This window comes from Idiotropiscis lumnitzeri, chromosome 1 (assembly GCF_059441095.1).
Source record: "Idiotropiscis lumnitzeri isolate Australia: NSW breed Sydney's pygmy pipehorse chromosome 1, RoL_Ilum_1.0, whole genome shotgun sequence".
NCBI classification, from domain to species: Eukaryota; Metazoa; Chordata; class Actinopteri; order Syngnathiformes; family Syngnathidae; genus Idiotropiscis; species Idiotropiscis lumnitzeri.
Window position 1 is genome coordinate 11,283,697 of NC_142391.1, and position 20,369 is coordinate 11,304,065.

At 38.5% G+C, this 20,369-nt stretch overlaps 1 pseudogene across 1 annotated transcript; it reads right to left on the reverse strand.

Annotated features, from left to right (window-relative positions):
• Positions 1–315: 315 nt before the first annotated feature.
• Positions 316–20,044, reverse strand: LOC148343166 (sorting nexin-14-like; annotated as a pseudogene). The gene is made up of 17 exons (XR_015845768.1): positions 19,700–20,044; positions 19,481–19,632; positions 19,272–19,396; positions 16,698–16,866; positions 16,490–16,614; positions 14,060–14,121; positions 12,831–12,984; positions 11,180–11,312; positions 10,147–10,333; positions 7,853–7,936; positions 7,251–7,351; positions 5,473–5,577; positions 5,229–5,270; positions 3,914–4,033; positions 2,228–2,349; positions 1,935–2,118; positions 316–956 (listed from the first exon to the last, which is right to left on the reverse strand). The product of XR_015845768.1 is annotated as a sorting nexin-14-like (transcript).
• Positions 20,045–20,369: the final 325 nt, after the last annotated feature.

The following is a 20,369-nucleotide window of genomic DNA, read 5'->3' on the forward strand; positions in this document are numbered from 1 at the left end:
CTCTGGTGCCAGAACTGTGGGTAGAGATTAGCAAAAAATATTTTTTTCTCATACTCTGGCACCAGAGGGGCTCCATACTCTATAGTTCAGAAAATACGCTAAATAAATCTCGATTTTTTTTTTTCTCTTGGATCTGTTCTGTTTTAATTAGCAAAGTTGTTGCCATGTTAAAAGAATCTGTTTTAAGAATCTGTTTATGTACCTTCATGTGCAATCACAGTACAAAATTGTTCTGTATATACAGTAAACAAATTTTTTTTTTAACATAGAAAACTGCAGCTTATAGTCTGGTGCGGCTTTTATGCCTTCTTTTTTTTTTTGAGCCGCTGCGGCTTATATGCAGGTTATAGTCCGAAAAATACTGTATATACACTGGGCTGAAACCCAAGAGTACGCGTTGATGGCTCAGATTTGATGACACTTTTATTTCCAAGATGCGATTGACTTTCAAGGCACATTTTTCTAAAGATGTTTGGTTGAACTTGAAGTGTTCAACATTGGCGCTTCCATTAAAATAGGATTATTATGGTTTGCTCCATTACATGCGGCCATTCAATTCTATTGAAACATATCCACATTTAGCTTATAGCACACAACATTTGCCGCAGCTAAGTGAAGTCCATTTTTCACCTTGACAGAACAGGCTATTAAGCTGTGTAGTAGGCGTTAGAAGAGGACGTGAGCCATGCAAGCAATGGTGTGGGCGAGTGTTGTTACCTGCTTGTTGACAACTGGCTGCCGCAGCCTCTTCGCCGATACATTTGCCCAGAAGGTCTGCAGATAAACGCTTTTTGAATTGGCAGCCACCCTTTTAAACATTTTGGTGCCTTGTGAGGGGAAATCGCTGACAGGAAGTTAGCAGGGATGTATCTCATTATCTCTGCAAATGTCCTTTTTGCTCTCCTCTGCTTATCCTGAGCTGAGTGAGGTGGACTACTCTCACAAAAAAACAGAATCTAGGGGAGCAAACATATTTTTTTTTTTAAATCTGTACACATGGTATCAAAGGTCACTCACCAACATTTTTTAACTTAACTTCGAGTTAAACTTAGAGTTACATCCTGTTTACTGTGTAAGGCAAAATAACACTGATACACACTTTGGTCATAACAAATTTGCTCAAATTAACTTTCATTATATGTTCATCCTAATAATCAATGTTTTATATACACTAATCACATTATTGATTTCTTACAATAATTATCAAAGGTGGAAACAGATAAATAATAATATGCACTAAATTTTTATAAATATCTGTAAATGTTTACATTTTCCAAAACTAGACACTAATAGCAAATAGTTGCAGTATTTTTCTAACAGTCCCATGAGATAGTCCCATTTCCAAAGGATATAATGTAATTTTTGACAAATAAATGTATTTATTTGTATGAAAATTAACCATTTAAATGTTTCCATTTATTTTCAAATTTTCAGTATTTACCTTTTAGTTTCATGTAATTTGGACTTTTTATTTTGCAATTTTCCCCTAAACTGAACATTTTACCATACATATTTTGCAAATGCCATTTTGTTGTTTTCTCATAGCTGTTTCTTTCACATATCTGTCGGTTAAGAGTAGATGTACCAGATTTTTTCACCCCAAAATTTTATCTTATTTCTATGGAATGAGCTTCCATAAAATGTAAGGCAAGCACCCTCCCTGTCCGCTTTTCAAACTCGTTTGAAGACACATTTTTATTCTTTAGCTTTCGAGGCAACATTAGACTGTCGCTGTTCTGCTGTTCTTCTGGTATCGATTGTTTGTCTTTGAATTTGTGTGCTAATTTTCTGCTTATTTATATTACCCCATATGGAAAGCGCTTTGCTCCAGTTCCAGCTTTTGTGAAATATTCTATATAAATAAATTTGTATTGTATTGTATTGCTATGTTTTTAAAAGGTGAAATAAGCTAAGACTAAGACGTACAGTTTGACATGTCAATGCAGCGCACCTCTCAGCAGGGTGATGAGGGAGATGAGCCGGTGCTCTTCCACCACCTGGTTCAGTTTTTCTTGAAGGTAGTAATCAGAATAGGCTTCCAGCGTGTTCTTAAACAGGATCCTCCCGCCCATCAACAAGCGGTGCAACCAGTCCGGAATGCGGAAGACAACTCGGCCCGTCAAACAACAAGATAGTATAACGTCATTTGTATGTGTCATATTTGTTATTTTTAATTAAATATTATTACGTAATTACAAGTGGGTGCAGTGGATCAATTTAATTACCGACATACATTAAATAGTCATACACACCCTCCACTGTAAGGATTTCCATGAAGTAGTTCTGGTTGTGGTTCTTTTCTGCGGTCTCGGACCGGTTGGTGTTGTTTTTAAAAAGGTCGATGAAGAGCTTAAAAAAAAAAAAAAAAGGATTCTGTATTATTTTTGTTGCTTCAACTAAACATTCTTAAAGTAAAAATTCTCTTCTACTTTAACTACTTGAAGATATTCTCTGGCAAGGCTATTACTGGCTTTATTTTTTGTGCAATATGAACCAAATCATTACCCTGAATAAATTGATAAATCTATTAACGGTCTTGAATGTCCAAAATGTCTGAAAAGTTCTGTAAAACGCCGCTTGTGGAAGCCGTGCAGCATAATTGTTGCCTATTTGGAAAATCTGGCTGTTTGGAAGTACTTACTTTAGATAATATTAAGTAGGCGTGTTTTGTTCAAATTCATCGCTAAACCACATTAAACATTCGGTTAGTCAGGTCATTGTTTTATTTGTTACATTATTCATGGCTCTAAGACCTTTGAAAAAGAGTTTGAGGAGATGACATAGCACAGGCCATTACTTTTGTGCAGAATAAGGCTTTTTGTACAATGTGACCACCGACTTTGATGTTCACGGCGCCGTGTTCGTCCCATTTTATCAAGGACAGTGGAATATATTAGCAAATTTTAGCATATTTAATTAGCGACTGAACATCATTTTGGGATGCTGTTGTTTTGCAATGGTAAATGACAAAGTGGTGTTTGGGAACTCGAGAAAGATGTTTGATTTTTTTTTCCTGAAACAGATACAAGGTTTCTGTTCAAGATATGTATTTTGACTCACATCAGGGACAGGATTTGTTCTCTCCCGGGCCTAAAGGTGGGCTGGTACAAATTGATTGTTGTCTAATCTGTCTATAGAATGTTGTCCCTCAATTGTAGAGGCTTTTTTTTTTTAGATATTGTTCAGCAAGTTATAATCTGACCTATCAGTTTTGTTTTGTTTTGTTTTTTATTTTGCCTCGCCAATGGTTAATAGCTTGTGGTGAACCCTCTTCTCTTGAGTGCTGTCTCTGCCAACTCCTGGAGAGTTTTTTTTTGTTTGTTTTTAATATCTGGCCAACTATTGTGAAGGTCTTTCACTTCACCAAGGAAAGAATTCCTCAGAGATTCACCACAGTTGTTTTCCCACGTTATTCAGAGTCTTTTGGTATTGCAGAGCTTGCATTAGTCGCAAATCATTTCTTTTTAAGAATGTTCCAAACAATTAATTTGGCCAGTCCTAATTTATCTAGTTTTTTTTTTCATCTTTCTGATGGGTTTGTGCGAATTGAACTTCACTGACCATGACTGCTCTTTGGATTTAGTAGACAGCAACACATTCCAATTGCAAATATCACTCTAGAATTGAGCTCCACACTTTTGATCTGCTCCTTGTAAATGGGATAAGGAGGGAATAACACACTCTTGGCCGTAGAACAGCTGAGCAGCCAAATACGGCATCACTTTTGCTCACCTAAGACTAAAATATAGGGAGGAACAAATACAAAGTGTTCAAACCTTCACCTTATTTTGATGTAGATTTATGGACCTGACTGTATAGCAAGAAAAGCAATTTCTTCAAATACTGGCATCATCTCTCAAAGCGTCGACTCCACCTTAACTGTCTGGTAAAAGAAAGAAAAACAGAGTTGAACCTTTTTGGTGTTTTCTGAAGTGGGGCTCGGGATGGTGAGGTCGGGGCGGCTGGGTTTGGGCTTGGGTGACTCACAAGAGTTGAAATAGGACTGGATGAACGGCTCAAGATGCTGTCCTTTCTAATGGAAGAAAAGCACAGCACTTACAAAATGATTCCTCATACTTGGTGACTTGTTTTGATCAGTGTACTGAAGAAGTTGGAGTTGAATAAAAAAAATATATTTTGCTCAGTTTTGATTGATTTTCCTTTTGCACATTTGCATGTTTTTGAGGGATAATGTGCTCAGCAGCATGGGAAGCGCTTTGTTACAGCTCCAGCTGTTGTGAAATACACTATTTAAATAAAGTTGTATTGTATTAGATTGGATTGTATGTGTTGACGATTGATGGTGAAAATTAATCAAGTATATCTGTTTAGTCTTAACAACTTGAAGGAGGTGTGGTGGGCCTCTCAGCAAATATTTGAAATATTTAGAATTTATGGACCAACTTTATTACTTTGTGCTCTCTGAAACCTTTAACAAAAACACGGACCTTGCTTAAAATAAACAGTGAGGATTCAATGTTGAAAAGGGCAACGCTAGAGTTTAAATGCTGTGCAATAACAAATCACGGCTTTTCCATTGAAACTCTTCATACACACGTTATTATTGGAACAGGAATTGTGTGGATTGTGAAGTGTTTTACAGCATCCACGTTTTTTTTCCTAACTTTTAACTGTGAGAATTCTTTGACATGTAAACTGTATTATTATTATTATTATATGTTAGGGGTCGAATACAGCCATGGGAAAAAATACGACTCAAACTAACTTACACAAAAGAAAATATGGATTGCCTAAACACACTGATGTTGAACCTGTGAAGTGATTTAGACTATTATCAAGAAAACCTTTGGAAAAAGTCACGATCGGCTCTTAAATTCAAATCTGATGAGCCGCTGTTCTTGTTGTCGTTAATATATTGGTCCAAATAAACATACCTTAAGTTGTACTAACAAAACTGAAGAAATGCAGGTGGTCTCATATTTTTGTTTCCAGGGTTTTATAACGTGTATCTATAAAAAAAAAAAAAAAAAATGATTGTAATGATGTGACTAAAACAGCAAGACAGAATCTAGTTTCAAAAGCAATTCTCTGTAAAGTACTATTCTTGGGGATGACGAAAAGATGACCCCCAACCATATCCGTTCATGTCTTGAAATTGGGGGGAAAAAGTGCAATTACCAACAATATTCACATCCAACTCCAATTTTCCTTCTGAAGTCTCATGAGAACGAATAGCACATACGCATTGACCACTAGGAATCACTCACCTCTTTTATCAGTTTGCTGGGGACTGACTTAATGATTTTTCCCTGTAAAACATGCATAATTATTCTCAGTGATGAACGGTCATGTCGTGCCGTGACACTTGGCTCTGTCTAGGTCACACGTATCTTTTCTGCACAAGACAAGGTCAGGCCAATCAAACTCACAGTGTGCCTAACACAGTCGCCTGCTCAAACGTAATCCCCTTCAGTGGAATTTAATCACATTCTCTTCCTCGTGTCCACACACGTAAGTTGGAATAGAACTGTCCAAGAACTGAGATTCCACACTGTGCGGGGACAGGAAATGAGCAAAAAGTTGGCTGTTGCTCAGCTCAGGGTTCTGCAGGAGCTTCTGTAAAATAAGAATGAGAAAGTTCAACTTGAGTGAACGCATGAGAAATATTACAAACAACTCGCAACAGGCTGTGACAGAAGATGCTGAAGGACAAATGAATAACAGATGTTGACCTCATTTCGGAACAAAAAGACAATTTGCTGTTGAAAGACTTCGAAATACCAGGAAAAAATATATATTCCTGGAAGACTATCGACCACTTCAAAGCATTGTCATGTGAGAAGTCATGTGAGAAACCAAGGAATCCCACGAAACTTCAGTTTAGCGATCATCAAAAGTATCTTTTAAGGCGTTTAGTGCTACACCCAATGGAAGGTACAAGCGATGATGATAACCAGAAACAAAAATGTAATAGAAAATAACAAATTGTGTGGCTGCTTAGTAGAATACGACCAAATATAATTGATAACAAATTGAATCCATCTATTAACTATGAGCTGCTTTTCCTCACAATACCGAACAACCACTCATGCTCACAATCACAACTCGGGCCAATTTAAAGTGCCCCATTAAACTTGGAATGTGGGAGGAAACTGTAAAAAACCCACACGGACATGGGGAGAACATGCAAACCCAACAAAGGAAGGTCGGAGTACACTGCACCTCTAAACTGTGAGGCGGACGTGCTAAACAGTGGTCCACCGTTTTTGATGCTTTATTATACAGGGATGAAATTATCTTCATAGTCACGCTTTTTTTTTTTTTAATTGTCTGTACAGTTAATGATTGCTTCAAAGTGCGCCTGGATCAAATTACTAATTCCCTTTACAGTATTTTACGTTTCCTCCATTCGTATTGTTTAAAAATTAAGACAACTCTGCAGTTGACGTGACCTGAGCTTGAAGTTTACTGTATTTTTCAGTATTATCTTTATTGTTTTGTCCCGATTGGCTGAGGGAAATTACATGTTTGCACTGTGTGGTCTCCATTTATACACAAACGAAAATTAATTCCTTCTGTGTGAGTTTGGATAACATTGGTTTGTTAATAAAAAAATAAAAAGATTAAAAAAAATACAAAAATAAAAAAAATACAAAAATACAAAAATAAAATCAAATCAAATCAAATCAAATAAAATAAAACTTTTTCCTTTCCGACACATCTGGTTTTTGTGATGCTTTTTGGAGGGAAGCTAAAAGCCCATGAGACTGTTGGGATGTAAATTGTGTGCACCTTCCAAGAAAAATCATAAATATTTCTCTCAAAAGACTATTAAATGTGTCCTTGTGTCTTGTTTACCATGAAAGTGCCTATTTTTCTTCTGCGGACAAACTCCAGTTTTAATGTACATTCAAGTGATGGTGTGCTTCAGCGGCTCAAAAACAAAGAGCGATTCCAAGATAATACTGCTGTCAAAAGATCCTCAGTGCTTCCCACTCAAATAAAATAACACAAGAGTTGAACGATTTGTACCAAGAACATTTAGTTGTCTGCGGCATGGGAAAGTGGAATCAATAGGAATGACTGTGCTATATTTCTTCGTCATTGTTAGCCTGTCATGCCAAAATTAAGTTTGCTCGGAGTGAGTGAAATATTGCATGGCTAGACAGTCGGGCAGACTAAAGCAATACATTTGCTAGACGCCAACAGAATCCAGATTCAGCAGCTCTGTGCGCTCCATTATGCTTTTTTTGATCCCAACTAATGGAATTCATCAGACGATGGCTCACCTGAAGATACTCCTGAAACTCCTCTCTCTAAGATGTGAGAAACTCCTAATTTTTGGGGCCAATGATTCTCTTGGAAGGCAACTGTGCGTCAGGAAATGAACCTGCAGGTTTTGAATTTTGAAATTGTAACTTTACTCCAATAGATGACAGTGAGGAGATCCTAAAAATTCAATGCAATGTCACTTTAATTGTTTTGGGGGTGCCAGATCACAAACGTGGAGCACATCTCACCCGTGGCTTGAAAAAAAAAGGTCACCAATGATGAAAACTTTTAATTGTTGTGAATGTGATTTGTTGAAAATATAAACATAAAGATAAAAAACAAAGTTCTGTTTTTTTTTCTTTTGCTGGTTTGCTACCTTGTTAAAAAAATCTTTGTTAATAATTAACATAATCAATGTCCTCAGATAAATGAATACCATTGACAATTAACAATGAAAATTAATGATAAATTGAGCATATGTGTTGTTTCAGAAATAAGTTTCAAACAAATAGCAGGCCTTCGCTTTAATCGGGCGCCTTGAAGTAGTGCTTAGTTCCAAAAAGTTGCTGAACTGTGATCTGGACAACACATGTTGCAACTCCACAATAACAAAATCTACCATGGAATTCAGTTAGCTTTGACTCAAGAACGTAGAACTCCAGATATCTCCTGTACGCAGACCAGTGCTCAGTCTCGTGACGCACTACGGTAAAACACAAAGAGAAGAAAATTTTAAGGGCCTGATTTAAAAAAGGTTTGCACATTCCTTGATATTGTGACTAAAATGTAAGTCCCTTTTCATTTTATTTTTTCAAGAAATAACTAATAAACCAATCTGTATTATAATAAACCTTAACAAATGTATAATACATAAATTAACCAACTGTTAGGTAACTCAAAACTCCTAATGTACAGTAATCGGCCCTTCATCAAGGAGGTCACGTTCTAGACGTGCACTTGTAAAAAGCAGGATTACAGAGCATGGCATTCAATTAAGGCTGGGCAATAATTGAATATCGATATGCACGGCGACAAACACGTGCTCAAGAGGAAATTTTGAGCACAAAAGCATGTTTTGAGTGCACCCGAGTCGCTGAGTGCTCGTCTACAGGGTCCATTCGAAGAAGCCGCTTGTACTTAATGAAGTACACACACACCCATTCGCTACGTGTGTGTGGCACGCGCATGGCAAACGAAAGTGTGGCTTACCTTTTTCAAATAAATGACCAGCCGCCTTAGTGCAACTCGATAAGATTATATTGCGCAAACTAATCCGATTTAACACCTCCGGACGGATAAATGGTGTCGTAGTCAAGGCGTTCAACGTCTTTGACGTGCTAGCTCTGGCATTTATAAGCCTGCTCTGACCCTCAGCATCACTCTGAATTCACAAATACACAAATTCATAAAAACATGTCCTTTGGCATTAGCGAGCCCGCTAATAAGTTCAAGTAGATCTAAGTACAGTATACACACCTTGTGAATTTGTTTTTTTTTTTTTGCTGCCAGGTATTTTGGATGGTATTTTTACTTTGTTGCGTTTTATTGAAGTTTATCTCCAACTCATTTATTACTTGTTTTTATTTTGATAAAGTATAAATAAATAAATAAATAAATATCTACATTTATTGATACGAAATACAAGAATAGAGTGTTAATCAAAAAAAAAAAAAAATCCACGAAATAGTGGGACTGTGAACCTGGAAGCCGCGATGGAGAGGGTTTTAATGTAAATAATAAACAAGTGTACACTCAAATGAAGCCCACAGAAGGAGGGGGGGGGGACATTACATAGTAACTGCAGCAGCGCAACACAGATGTGCAAAACAAGTATCACACTGTCAGTTAGAAAGATTGTTCTCTATAGTTGGCATTGTTCTGGATATTTCTCACACTTTTTTTTTTAGCTCTGCTGCAACTCTGTATTTTTTTAGACAGCTAAGGTATGGCTAAATGCGCATGTAATCGCACTCTTGGCTGCTTATACTGTACACGGTGCTAATCAGACCCGTAATTGAAACATAACTGCTCAGCTACCCTCCTTTGCAAGGGACCAACCAATTTACATCCATTGAAATTAGTAAATTACATTTCATCATATGACGCAATTTGGTTTGCGATGTCTTGATTTGGGGTCTTTAAATACAGCGGCTGAGGGCAAGTGCAACCAACAGCAAAGTGCATAACCATGAATAGGAGGCGCAGGAAAAATGCATGACAGGGAGAACGGATCTTTTTGTTAAATTGAATGCCATACCCAAAAATGATCACCACAAATAATCTATTCAGCATGCATTTCCTTGCGTTGGGTCATTTCAGCACGCTGAAACAATAGCCTCCCGCAGAGCAGTTTGTTAGGGATGTTGGTGAGTCAGGCTATATGACTTCAACAAGCTACAAACTCTTGGACAGTTTGAAACTAAAATAAATTGTTTCCCTCCCCTTTGCAGCTGCAAAAGCTATTCTCAGAAGACTTTTTACGAGATATTAGGAATTTGCATGCAGAATTTGTTTGTCCAATCATCCAGAGGCATATTTGTGAAGTCAGTGGTCACTGATCTCGGATGAGAGGAGTTGCTGGCTCATCATGTCTGCTCTGGTGTATTCACACCAAAATTAAGAATGCCTTTCATATCATGATGGGCATTTCCTAGGTTAGTTTCCCAGTTAACATGCAACTGGGAGAGCTGCCAGTGATTAGGAGTGAAGTAGTAACAATACAAAACAAGACGGAAAACTTGTGAAAACTGTCTCGTATCGCCACATTTATCTAATATTCTATTTGCCTGTTCTGTCTGATCCAATATGTAATTTTTTATGTGCACACTTGGTTATGAGTGTTAAGTCATACACATTGCAAGCAATCTGAATTTGTGTTGAGATACAGCAAAAGAGTCGTTCACTCTGCCTCACCGGCTTTCCGGTCATTCCGCTCCACATCAATGCAGAACGCCGGAATCCTCTCCCTCCTCACGTCATCGTCATAAAAATCAATGTAAGGGATGGTGATGCTCCAAGCGGAGAGATTCAGTGGAGTGCTGAGAGTTGAGGCCGCTTCTATCAGAGAGTCATCCTCCAGGAGCATCATGGCTTCCTCCATCTAGAATGTAAGGAAGTGAAGGAAGTTTCAGTCACATACACATACATACTTTGTCAAATGACTTCCTCTATGGTGTAAAGAACATATCAAAAATGTCATTCTTATAGATCTTTATCTGAACTCATTTCCTTCACTTCACTTTCTGTTTCAGATTTGAATTTGCAACGTTTTCAATAATTTGCCTTATCTGTAATCACTGAACAAACAGTGGGGAACTTTCTGGCAACACTCGGTGGAAGTCAAGGGAAATCTCAAAGAAGCAGAGGATATCCCCCAACAGAAGTGAAGTAAGATTATATGCTGCAGAAGTAGATGTGTCGTGGAAAATTCTGATTTATGGAACACAAATAATGTATCTTTCCATGCCGGAAACATATAATGACATGCAGAATGTCCAACTAACTTGTGAATACTCCCTTAGTCATTGATACAACAGAACAAGCCCAGATTTCACACTTAGTAAATTTGTGATTAACTTCAGATGAGTTGATTATTATTTTAGTACACTATTTTTGTGACATGTTTCTAATGCAAAATGTGCTCTGGCTGAGGTTGGAAAACACTAGGAAACAAATCAATTTGAGACCTGGCTTTCCTGACTCACTGGCGCCCTCGCGTGGTATCTTTCTTGAAAGTGCAGACCAGTACTAATGAGATGTTTTTTATTTAATTTTTTTGTGATGGAACACGTGCATAAGCAAGAGTTCACATACATTACATACATCCATAAATACATGCCCTACATTTCTGACAATAACACTGAACAAGGATTAACCAAAACACAATTTCTTTAATTTATTTAAAATTATGCAAAGATGAGTGCCCGCATGTTTGTCTTTGCCTCACCAAATTGTCCTCTCCCTCCACGACCCCATCGGCTGGCAACATGGCGCCCTGCATGGTTGTGCTCTTGAACACACCCTTGATCTAGCTGCCAATGCGGCTGATCCCAAAGGACTCTCCTCTCTTTGACGTGCTCCTGCAGGCCAAAGGAGAAGGGGGCTTATTAGGCTGTGCTTAATTGAAGAGATGTGCTTGGCTTCAGAAGAAAAAAAATAAAAGGGAAAAAGCCAAGACAGCTTAACAAAATGACGGGGAAGGAATTGTAGTGCATAGCAAGGGAGGGGAAGCACCAGCACACTGCAGTGTATCGTCCCTGCACATCAGGGGGAAAAAAGCTGAGGGAGCAAATCAAAGCCAGAGCACATTTATGGAACAAAATCTCGAAATCGGTTACCATGGAAATGAAAGCAAATAAAGCAGACAGCGATTTCATGCGCAGATGTCTTGATATTAACTACAAAACAGCAAACGGGGCAATAACTGACAGAGATCAATGTGATCTTTAAGTCTGGGTACATCAAGCATCTTGAAAAATCTAAATCGATAAAAAGCTTGCTGTGAGCATTACTTGATAATAAAAAGAAATCTGACAGGTAGAGGAATAACAAGGACATTTTTCCTCAATTTAATCCGTAAATATCCTTCGGACGTGATTCAAAATATGTTGGTGAATTTTCTCGCTTTGAAATGGGACAATCATCTCGGAAAATGTGAAGATGATCCGTTTAAAAAAATATAGGCGGCAAGTACCAACTTATCCGACCTTTCATCTCAACTAGGTTAACCATCCAGGGGAATTGGATATGATTTAAAAGTAATTGGGATTTCACTAATAGATAACAATAAACCCTGATGGATCAAGATGATCAATTCATCACTTCACTACCCAGGAGAGCAATGTTAAAGAACATAATTTTAAAGCTGCGCCCAGCAAAGCGGTGATAAAAAACATGCCTGTGAAGATGTGACATTTGATTAAATATTCGTATGGTTGTTACTTTGACACAGCACAATTAATCATGAAAGGTAAAAGAGTTTAAAGATGCGCTTGGGAGAGTGTTGGTAAGTTACATGTCCTTTCAGACCTGAGCTCCCTCAAACATTTTTGGTTGGATATCTTAAGTAATCAGCAACATTTGAAGAACACGAATTCCGAACATTTGTGACGTGTAGTACTGAAAAAACCCCAAAGGCAGAACAAATAGGTCCCCTAACATCAGGTCGTTTTGTTTCATTCAAACCACAATGACCATATCGTCACGTGCCTAAAATAATCACCCGTCATTTTATTCATGTTGTTCACAACACATAAAAATCTGAACCAAATACTCATTATATGTATTAAAATGTCATTTCTGGGATAGAATTGGTGGCCAGCATTTATTTCTACGCTATGACTTGAGCTATTATTTTAAGAAAGTCCAGATATTCAAGTTGTACGCAGGCAGCACAGGCACGCAAAATTCCATGTGCTTTTTGGGACGTTAACTTTATGGTTGAAAACAATACATTGTTAGTAAGGACACAAATAAAAAGGAGGTTGGCCGCATGCTGCTGTTTGGATCGGGATTTGGCGTTTGGGGTAGGGGTTGCTACACCGGGACAGCAAAAGTGGACTGGATGACATCACATTGCTGGAGGTATGAATGGACACTGACTTACTTTGGGTGATAAGGAGTGACGGTGGGGTAGCGAACCGTATGGAAAAGTTGTCAACGTGGGCTGGGCATGGACGGAGTTATAAAGGTAAAGAGCTGCCAGAGGCGGTACACTATGAGGACGGGGACTCGGGGCTCCAGTCCCGGGAACTATAAGCAGAACAAGGTTATATCCCCGGGTATAAAAAGGAGGAAGAGCATGGTTCATGCCAAGGCAGGCAGCATGACGGTGACAGAATCAGGGTGGGCACGCACAGCATGGCGTGACATGACAATAGGAGCGCATACATATAGGCAATGGAATAATGTTAAGAACACGGAGCCCGAGTGAGTGATGATGTTAGTTCGGTCTCTTTCATACTTCCGTGTTAAAATGCAGTGAGAGTTTCTTCTGCTTTGAAAACTACCTTTGTAACAAAGTAACAAAATAAACAGCTGACATCGTCGCGTTCCAATTATATTTTTTAAGGCCATAATTTCGGAAATGAGCAAACCAAAAGTGAAAAGCTCAACTATTTATACATGACCAAAATATGACATTGTACTTGCACAATCTTAGCGATCCACATTTAATACCTTTATTACATATTAAATTGTGTCACTTTTAGAGGGTTATTAATTTAACAATATGATTATTATTGTGGTTGTAGTTTGTACAACTGTGCATCTCTCATTAAAATCATACTGAGAGGTGTTTCAATTTCTCTGTTTGCCTTATTTAGCTCAAATGTGGGAAAATAATGCTGTGCAGTTCTCCACGACTGAAAACGACCATAATAAATATATTTTAACTTAATTGGTATTCAATTAAAATTGTAAGATTCCAATCATTGCTTTTCTGACACAGTTTTGTATAGGGCAGACAACAACCATATCACATATTGCATGTTTTTCGTGCAGCACTAGTTTTGTATTAACAGTGCCTTCAATTACAATGACACACCTAATTAAGAGTCCAATGAGAGTAAATTAAGTATGTTAATTGGCCAGACTTTTAGTACAGCATAAATACAAAAAATTCAAGAAGAAGCACATATTTAGGGAGTTGATTCGCAAAAAAAGTCGTTATTGTACCATCCCATTAATGCCAACAGGCTTCCTCTTTGAATGCCAAGCAATGATGGAATTGTTAAAAAGGCGGCATCGTCTTGTGTAGAAGAGTCATGCGAGAATGGCATGTCAGCCAGCCACTGCTCCGATCAGGACAGTGATGCCTTGTACTCACCGGATGTCATCCATACTGATGCTATTTCTGGAACAATATGCATAAGGAGTTAGTGGCAGAGTCTGGGGGCCACATACTCAGCCCACCTGGTGACAGATAGAAACCATCGCTTAAGTCACTTTGCTGACTTGAATAACAAATTGCCATATGAATTCTGCAACATTCCACCGTTTCTTGTGGCTCACTCGCCCACACACATGCCTAATAAAATGACACCCACCTGCTCATTTTAGTTTTGCAACAAAAATGCTATTATTTATAGCTGCGGCGAAGAGAGGGTGGGGGGGGGGGTGAATTGTTTTCTTCTTGGTCGGGGGGGCGTGACAGAAAATAATTGAGAAGCACTGGCTTCACGCCAGTATCGCCTCAGTGGCCACTTTTGTGTGTCTTATAGTGATGACATTGAGGTTAGTGCTTGGGCACGCAATAATTAACTCAAATTATCTCTAATTGCAGTAAGAGCAATACAACTAAATTTTTAAAAATCAGTCAGTTATGAATTGACGAGAACTAGGGACGCACTCTGAGTCGTTTCCACTAATTAACGGGATGTCAACACCGAGTACCAGTTTGTAACTTATTTCTGCACATGTATGACTGAATGTTAATGAATCGAGACTTTTATCATTAGGGTTGGGAATCTTTTGCACCTGACCTCTGTAATGCACGAAAACGTCTAATTTAAAGGGCTTGTAAACTATGGTCATGTTTGGACTTCCGGAATGGAACAATTCACGAGTCACTCGCTGCATGTCGTCAGTGTGAGAATATGTGAGTCAATGTATGCTTCTCAGTAAACTGTAGTATAAAAACTGCGTGTGCACCCTCCGAAGTGGGAATGGTGTGGTGTCCTTTTGAAACTGTCTAATTAAACTGGGGTGTGTATGAAGGTATGAGTGTGGAAATGTAATGTTTGTGCGTGGTGTGTGCCAGCGTCATCGTGTGCACTGAGAGGGTGAGAGAAGTGTTCACTTGCTTACGCGCACAGTTTAAAGTATCAGTGAGCAAACTACGGCCCGGGGGCCCCATGCGGCCCATTAAACGTTTTAAGCCGGCCCGCCGAATATTTTAAAAATGAAATGAATAAACTTTCTTAATGTTTTATTTTTTAAATACTGTGGTTTTTCAAATACATATATATTGTTGTAATGTTTTTGTTTGCTTTCATCTAAAATTAAAAGATTTTTTTTTTTTTCTGCGATGAGGTGAGGTTACCAAAACACTCCATTCATCTGCTCCTGGTCCAGCCCCTATGTCAAATTTTAGAACCCATTGTGGCCCTCTAATCAAAAAGTTTGCCTACCCCTGGCTTAGAGGGAACATTGCTCTGGACCTGAACTTAGGTTCTTTTTTTTTTACTATTTGCGACTGTAGCAAAATATAGACCAAAAATACCTCTTCACCAGTGGATAGAAATGTCAGCATTCATCAACTATCTGAGTTCTTTGTTAGCTTTGTCCCAACTTTTTTTGTAATTTGTTGTAGGCGTCACATTTAAAATGCAACATTCATCAGTTTAAACATTTTGTATGCAGTTGAATGTACCCTGGTCATTCAATAAATTACATGAATTTTTCAGTATAAGGACTTCTAATACAGATAGAAACTCCATCCTTCTTTAAACAATTTAGCCCAATAGTAGACATTTTTTTCGGCTGAGGCTTGTGGGACCACACACAGCTGACATTCTAAAAATTTCAACTAGTTTGCACACTTCAGCAGCCAAACACTTGATAACGGACCGCTGTTGAATCATGTACCAAGCATGCTTCTTGGACGGCCATCTTGGATTTTAAATCGCCAAAACAAATTAAACCATGAAAAAAAGAAGTAACACACAAAAAAAGTCAGCATCTATCTGTAATAGAAGTTGTTATACCGAAGAAAATCACCTTAATTATTGAATGACCCTCTTAGTTTGGAAAGGATTTGCAAATCATTGTATGCTGTTTTTATTTACATTTTTACACCTCATAACTTCATTGGAATTGAGATTTATAGTTTTATGCAAAGGTGAGCATCGTCAGTACGTAACTGAGTTCCCACGTGGACCCAGCCTGTCAGTCAATCAGCATTAAGATTCGAGAAGTCCTCACACACATGTGCAGCAGTAGAAATGGAGCCAAACAAAGAAAAATAAAAAAAAATAAAAACAACACACGTGCAAAATATGTGACACAAGTCATTGAGATCTGTGGGACTAAAAAGTATACAACACTGTTTTACTTTGCATTTATTTGGGTGCGTGTCAGGTTTGGGTCATCTGCGTGTGATGTGCTACCAGTAAATCTGTTCCTGATGCAATTTGGCTGTCTCAGACCTACTGGGCTGGCCTGAAATACTATCGAGAACTCACTAACAAATGTCCACCACTGGTTTTACGTGTGCGTGTGTGTGCGTGTGGTTTTGCGTTTTGTTCCGAGTGCTAACCTCATCACTGTGGCAGAACATGGGCATGAAAACGTTCTCCAGGAGCGAAAGGACATGCTCGTATGCTTCAAACAAACATCTCATCGTCTGAAATTTCACCACCTCCTCATACGGGCCTTCTGCAACTGAGAAAGTTCAGACCGTAAACAAAATTAAGTTGGGTAAGTCTTAAATCGGATAAAAATGCCAGTTAAAGTATGTCACACACTGTTGCGTATCTCCTCCACAATAAAGGGGTCGAAGCGGATCTTGTCAAGGCTCTCGTCTAAACAGTAGGTCGTGTAGATCTTCTTCACCTCATCGTGAAGCATCATCTTCTCTGACTTGGGCAGCTCTGGGCAGAGTACTCTCCAAAAAAGTTCTCCAAACTCCAAAATCTAGGTGATGAGGAAAACAGATGGATTGACAACATTTTAAATGGATAATTCATAATATTTAATCACCATACATAATATTTTTATATTTTACCTCAGAAAGGGAAGCATCCACCTTTCAAGTCAAGCCATGGTTGATAGTTTTCCAGTAATAAAGTAGGTCTAGCATAAATGAGATTAAAAAAATAGTAATAATAAGACTAACGGGATCCTCACTTTTCAGTATTCACAGACATCTTTTTCAATGTGATTGTTTAATATTAATTAACTAAAAGTGATAAAAACGTTTACTCTAATTATGACTTTACTACTATGTACCAAATGACGTACACATTCATCCTAGGTCGACACCGTAAAAAACAGAACTCTGCCGAAAGCCAAAGACCCCCCACTAACACCAATCCACCCCACCCGCCCCCATTTTCAGTCTCCACTAGAGGGTGGTAGAACATAAATTATTTCATGATGAATACTAACAAGCACGTCGAAATTAATTTGACATTTTAGCAGTGCACAATTATTGCTATGGTCATTACCACTTTTAAAGGGGATGCCAACAAAGAACCTAAACATGGCATTCTGGCTAAAATTGTGTTTATAGAATATGAGTTAAGCAATAAAATTCTCCTGTTTTTGTACATCTGACAGGGCGGCCATTTTGTCACTTGCTGTCGACTGAAAATGACATCACACAGTTGCACAGGGCACAGCGGGCAACCAATCATGGCTCAGCTTCAAGGAACACGTAAGCCACGATTGGTTGAGCTGAGCAACTGTGAACAGAAATGACAAAATAGCTTTAAACTTAAAAACGGGTGGATTTTTCTGCTTAATTCCTATCCCACAAACGCAATATTAATCAGAATGCCATGTGTAGACAAGTGAAAGTTCATAGAAAATATTACTGCAAAAATGTTTTGGCGATGATTTCCCCTTTTAGTGGCAAAAGATAACATGACTGTGGCCCAGCGGAAACAATTCATGCTGGTAGGACTGCCATAGAATCAACCCACACAGAGAAAAAACAAAAATTAAATTCATGCATGAATGCAACTGTGTCCAAAATAACATAAAACATTTTAGATAAACACTGAAAGAGATTTATTTTGTACTCAGTAATGGCCTCCGCAAAGACGGTGTAACTCAATTCATCGTTACATTCCTTTCAATAAGTAAACCTCATGCTTATTTTTTAGACCAAACCCCTCGTCAATCTTACTGCTAAAAATTATTTCAGTTGTCTTAAATGTGGATTTTATTTTAAAAAATACATAAAATTAATACTAAAATGCGTTTTGCACAACTAAACACTTTAGCACTAATAAGTGTATTGTACTATTAATAGTAAGTAAACACTCTGACAAATATTAGAGGAAATACAGTTGAACTGTTACTCAAAGTAAACGGAGCATCTTTGCAAAGGCAAATTTCATAGTAAAGTGAAAAACAGAAACATCAGAGCAAATTATGTTACAATCATGAAACTTGTCACAGCTTGTCTCCAGGTCCTATTAATCAAATCTAGTTCTTTTGCTGAAAGATATGGTGAATTAGAATCCATCAAGCATTAGCTCATTGGCCAAAGACAATTTCACATCTTCTCTAGATGAATGAGCACCAACAATTCCTTGCCAGAGTTGCATCTCCAACGTTCTTTGTGTCGAGCATTAGTAGGTCCGCTGACGCTTCTTGGAACGGGTTTTCTTTCTCCTGAATACTTTACAGAGTGCATACACCTTCATAGAAAAAGAAGTCCGGGCACTCTGTGTCTGCTCATGATCTGTGCTGTCATTCTTTGCATCGTTCACACATGATAAAGCCTCATATCCAGCAACATGACTCCTCCCTTCAGGTCTAGGACCATCTCCTTGCAAAATCCACTGGCGCTTCCATCTCCTGTCCACAGTTGTCGTATTGCTCATGGACTATGTGTATATTGCCAAATTCTGAATATTGTTGCTTCAGGGACATCATGTCTCTTTGGTGAACTGGGAGGCATCATGCTTATTTTGAAAATGTTGTTGGCAAATAAGTAGGGCTTCACTATACAAGTCGAAGTCTCAGCTCACAGCTTATTTTTCATATTACTGTAACCCGTATAAATGTTACTGAATAATGCATCATAGTGTAAAATTCCAAATTTCAGTCAAGATTGAAAATGTATGAATTACGATAATTGTGAAAAGACAATTTTAAGAGTCATTTGGTGGCCGTTTCAAAATATGTCACTCAAGTTCTCTGGTGAACAAATACACCAACTTTCGTGCTTATATCTTAATTTGCACAACTCCCTTCAAATTTAGTTCTTATCCACCCCATTATTATTTGAATTAACAGTAATTAGATTGTGATGTTAATACTGTGACTATGATATAGTAGAACTTTAAGCACTTTTTTCATTCATATACCTTGATCTTTGGCTTGATGTTGACCAGGATGTTTGGCAGCAAAGACTCAGGTCCCAGGGAGCAGTAGAATGTTCCCACCCACACCAGCAAGAAAGGACCAGACAACCATGTTGATGTGAATGTATCTGCGGTAAAATGGGAGCCCAAATTAGAAGTGTCCACATGAAACGGATGAAGCCGGCAGAGAGATGCAACCCCACTGCGGTTACCTGTTTAACAGCACAGTGGACAGACGTTGGACCAGTAGAAGAAAGCAGAACACAGGATACTCTCGGCCCAAATCTCGGAGATCCACCTTCATTTTTCGTCTTATACTTTGCAAACAAACCCTGATGCATCCCATCATTGCTTCGTCAACGTGCTGTAAAATGAAGATCGCAAGCATCACACCGGCAATTATGAAACTATCAAAATGTAGCTTAATTTACATGTCAAAATCGGGCTGTGCTGGGTAGTGTGGGTCACGTATCGGTGTAGTCGTTTGCAGACGTCACATCGTATACTGAAGGATAGGCATCCGTGGATACATCCAACCTTGCTTGTTGTTTACAGTCCAATCGAGCAACGTTGGGCTTCCAGCTACCACCATTCCGTGCTGTTAGTTGAGCCTGTTAAAGGGGGCGTCAAAGATGGGTGGGGGGCTGCGTGCGCGTCGGCGTGATGTCACCTCCGCTCAGCACTGGAAGCCGTTGAATGTACGTCGCGGTACAGAGCCTGGCTTTATGTAAAAAGAAACCACTTCCAATAGCGGACTGCCACTTTGTCTGCGGTCATCGAACCGTCGCCATTTTTCTTTTATGTATTTTTGCGTGAATAACAGACCGAGGGCCGGTGCTTATTTTACTTGTCAATTCTACGTGGCCTTTTTGATGAAATACGGTTTAAAAGTAGATGGACCGTTAATTTCGTATTTAAAAAGAGAACCGAGGCAGATTTTTTGGGAGGCACCAACGTTTCTCACGGCTTCCCCAAACTGTCCTTTGACTTCCATTGATTAGAAACGTTTTGCGTTAGCGTTTATTGGCTATCCTGCTATTCACTAGAACTCTCAATTCAGACTTAAAAAAAAACAACTGTCAGTGATTTTGCGTTTTCAGA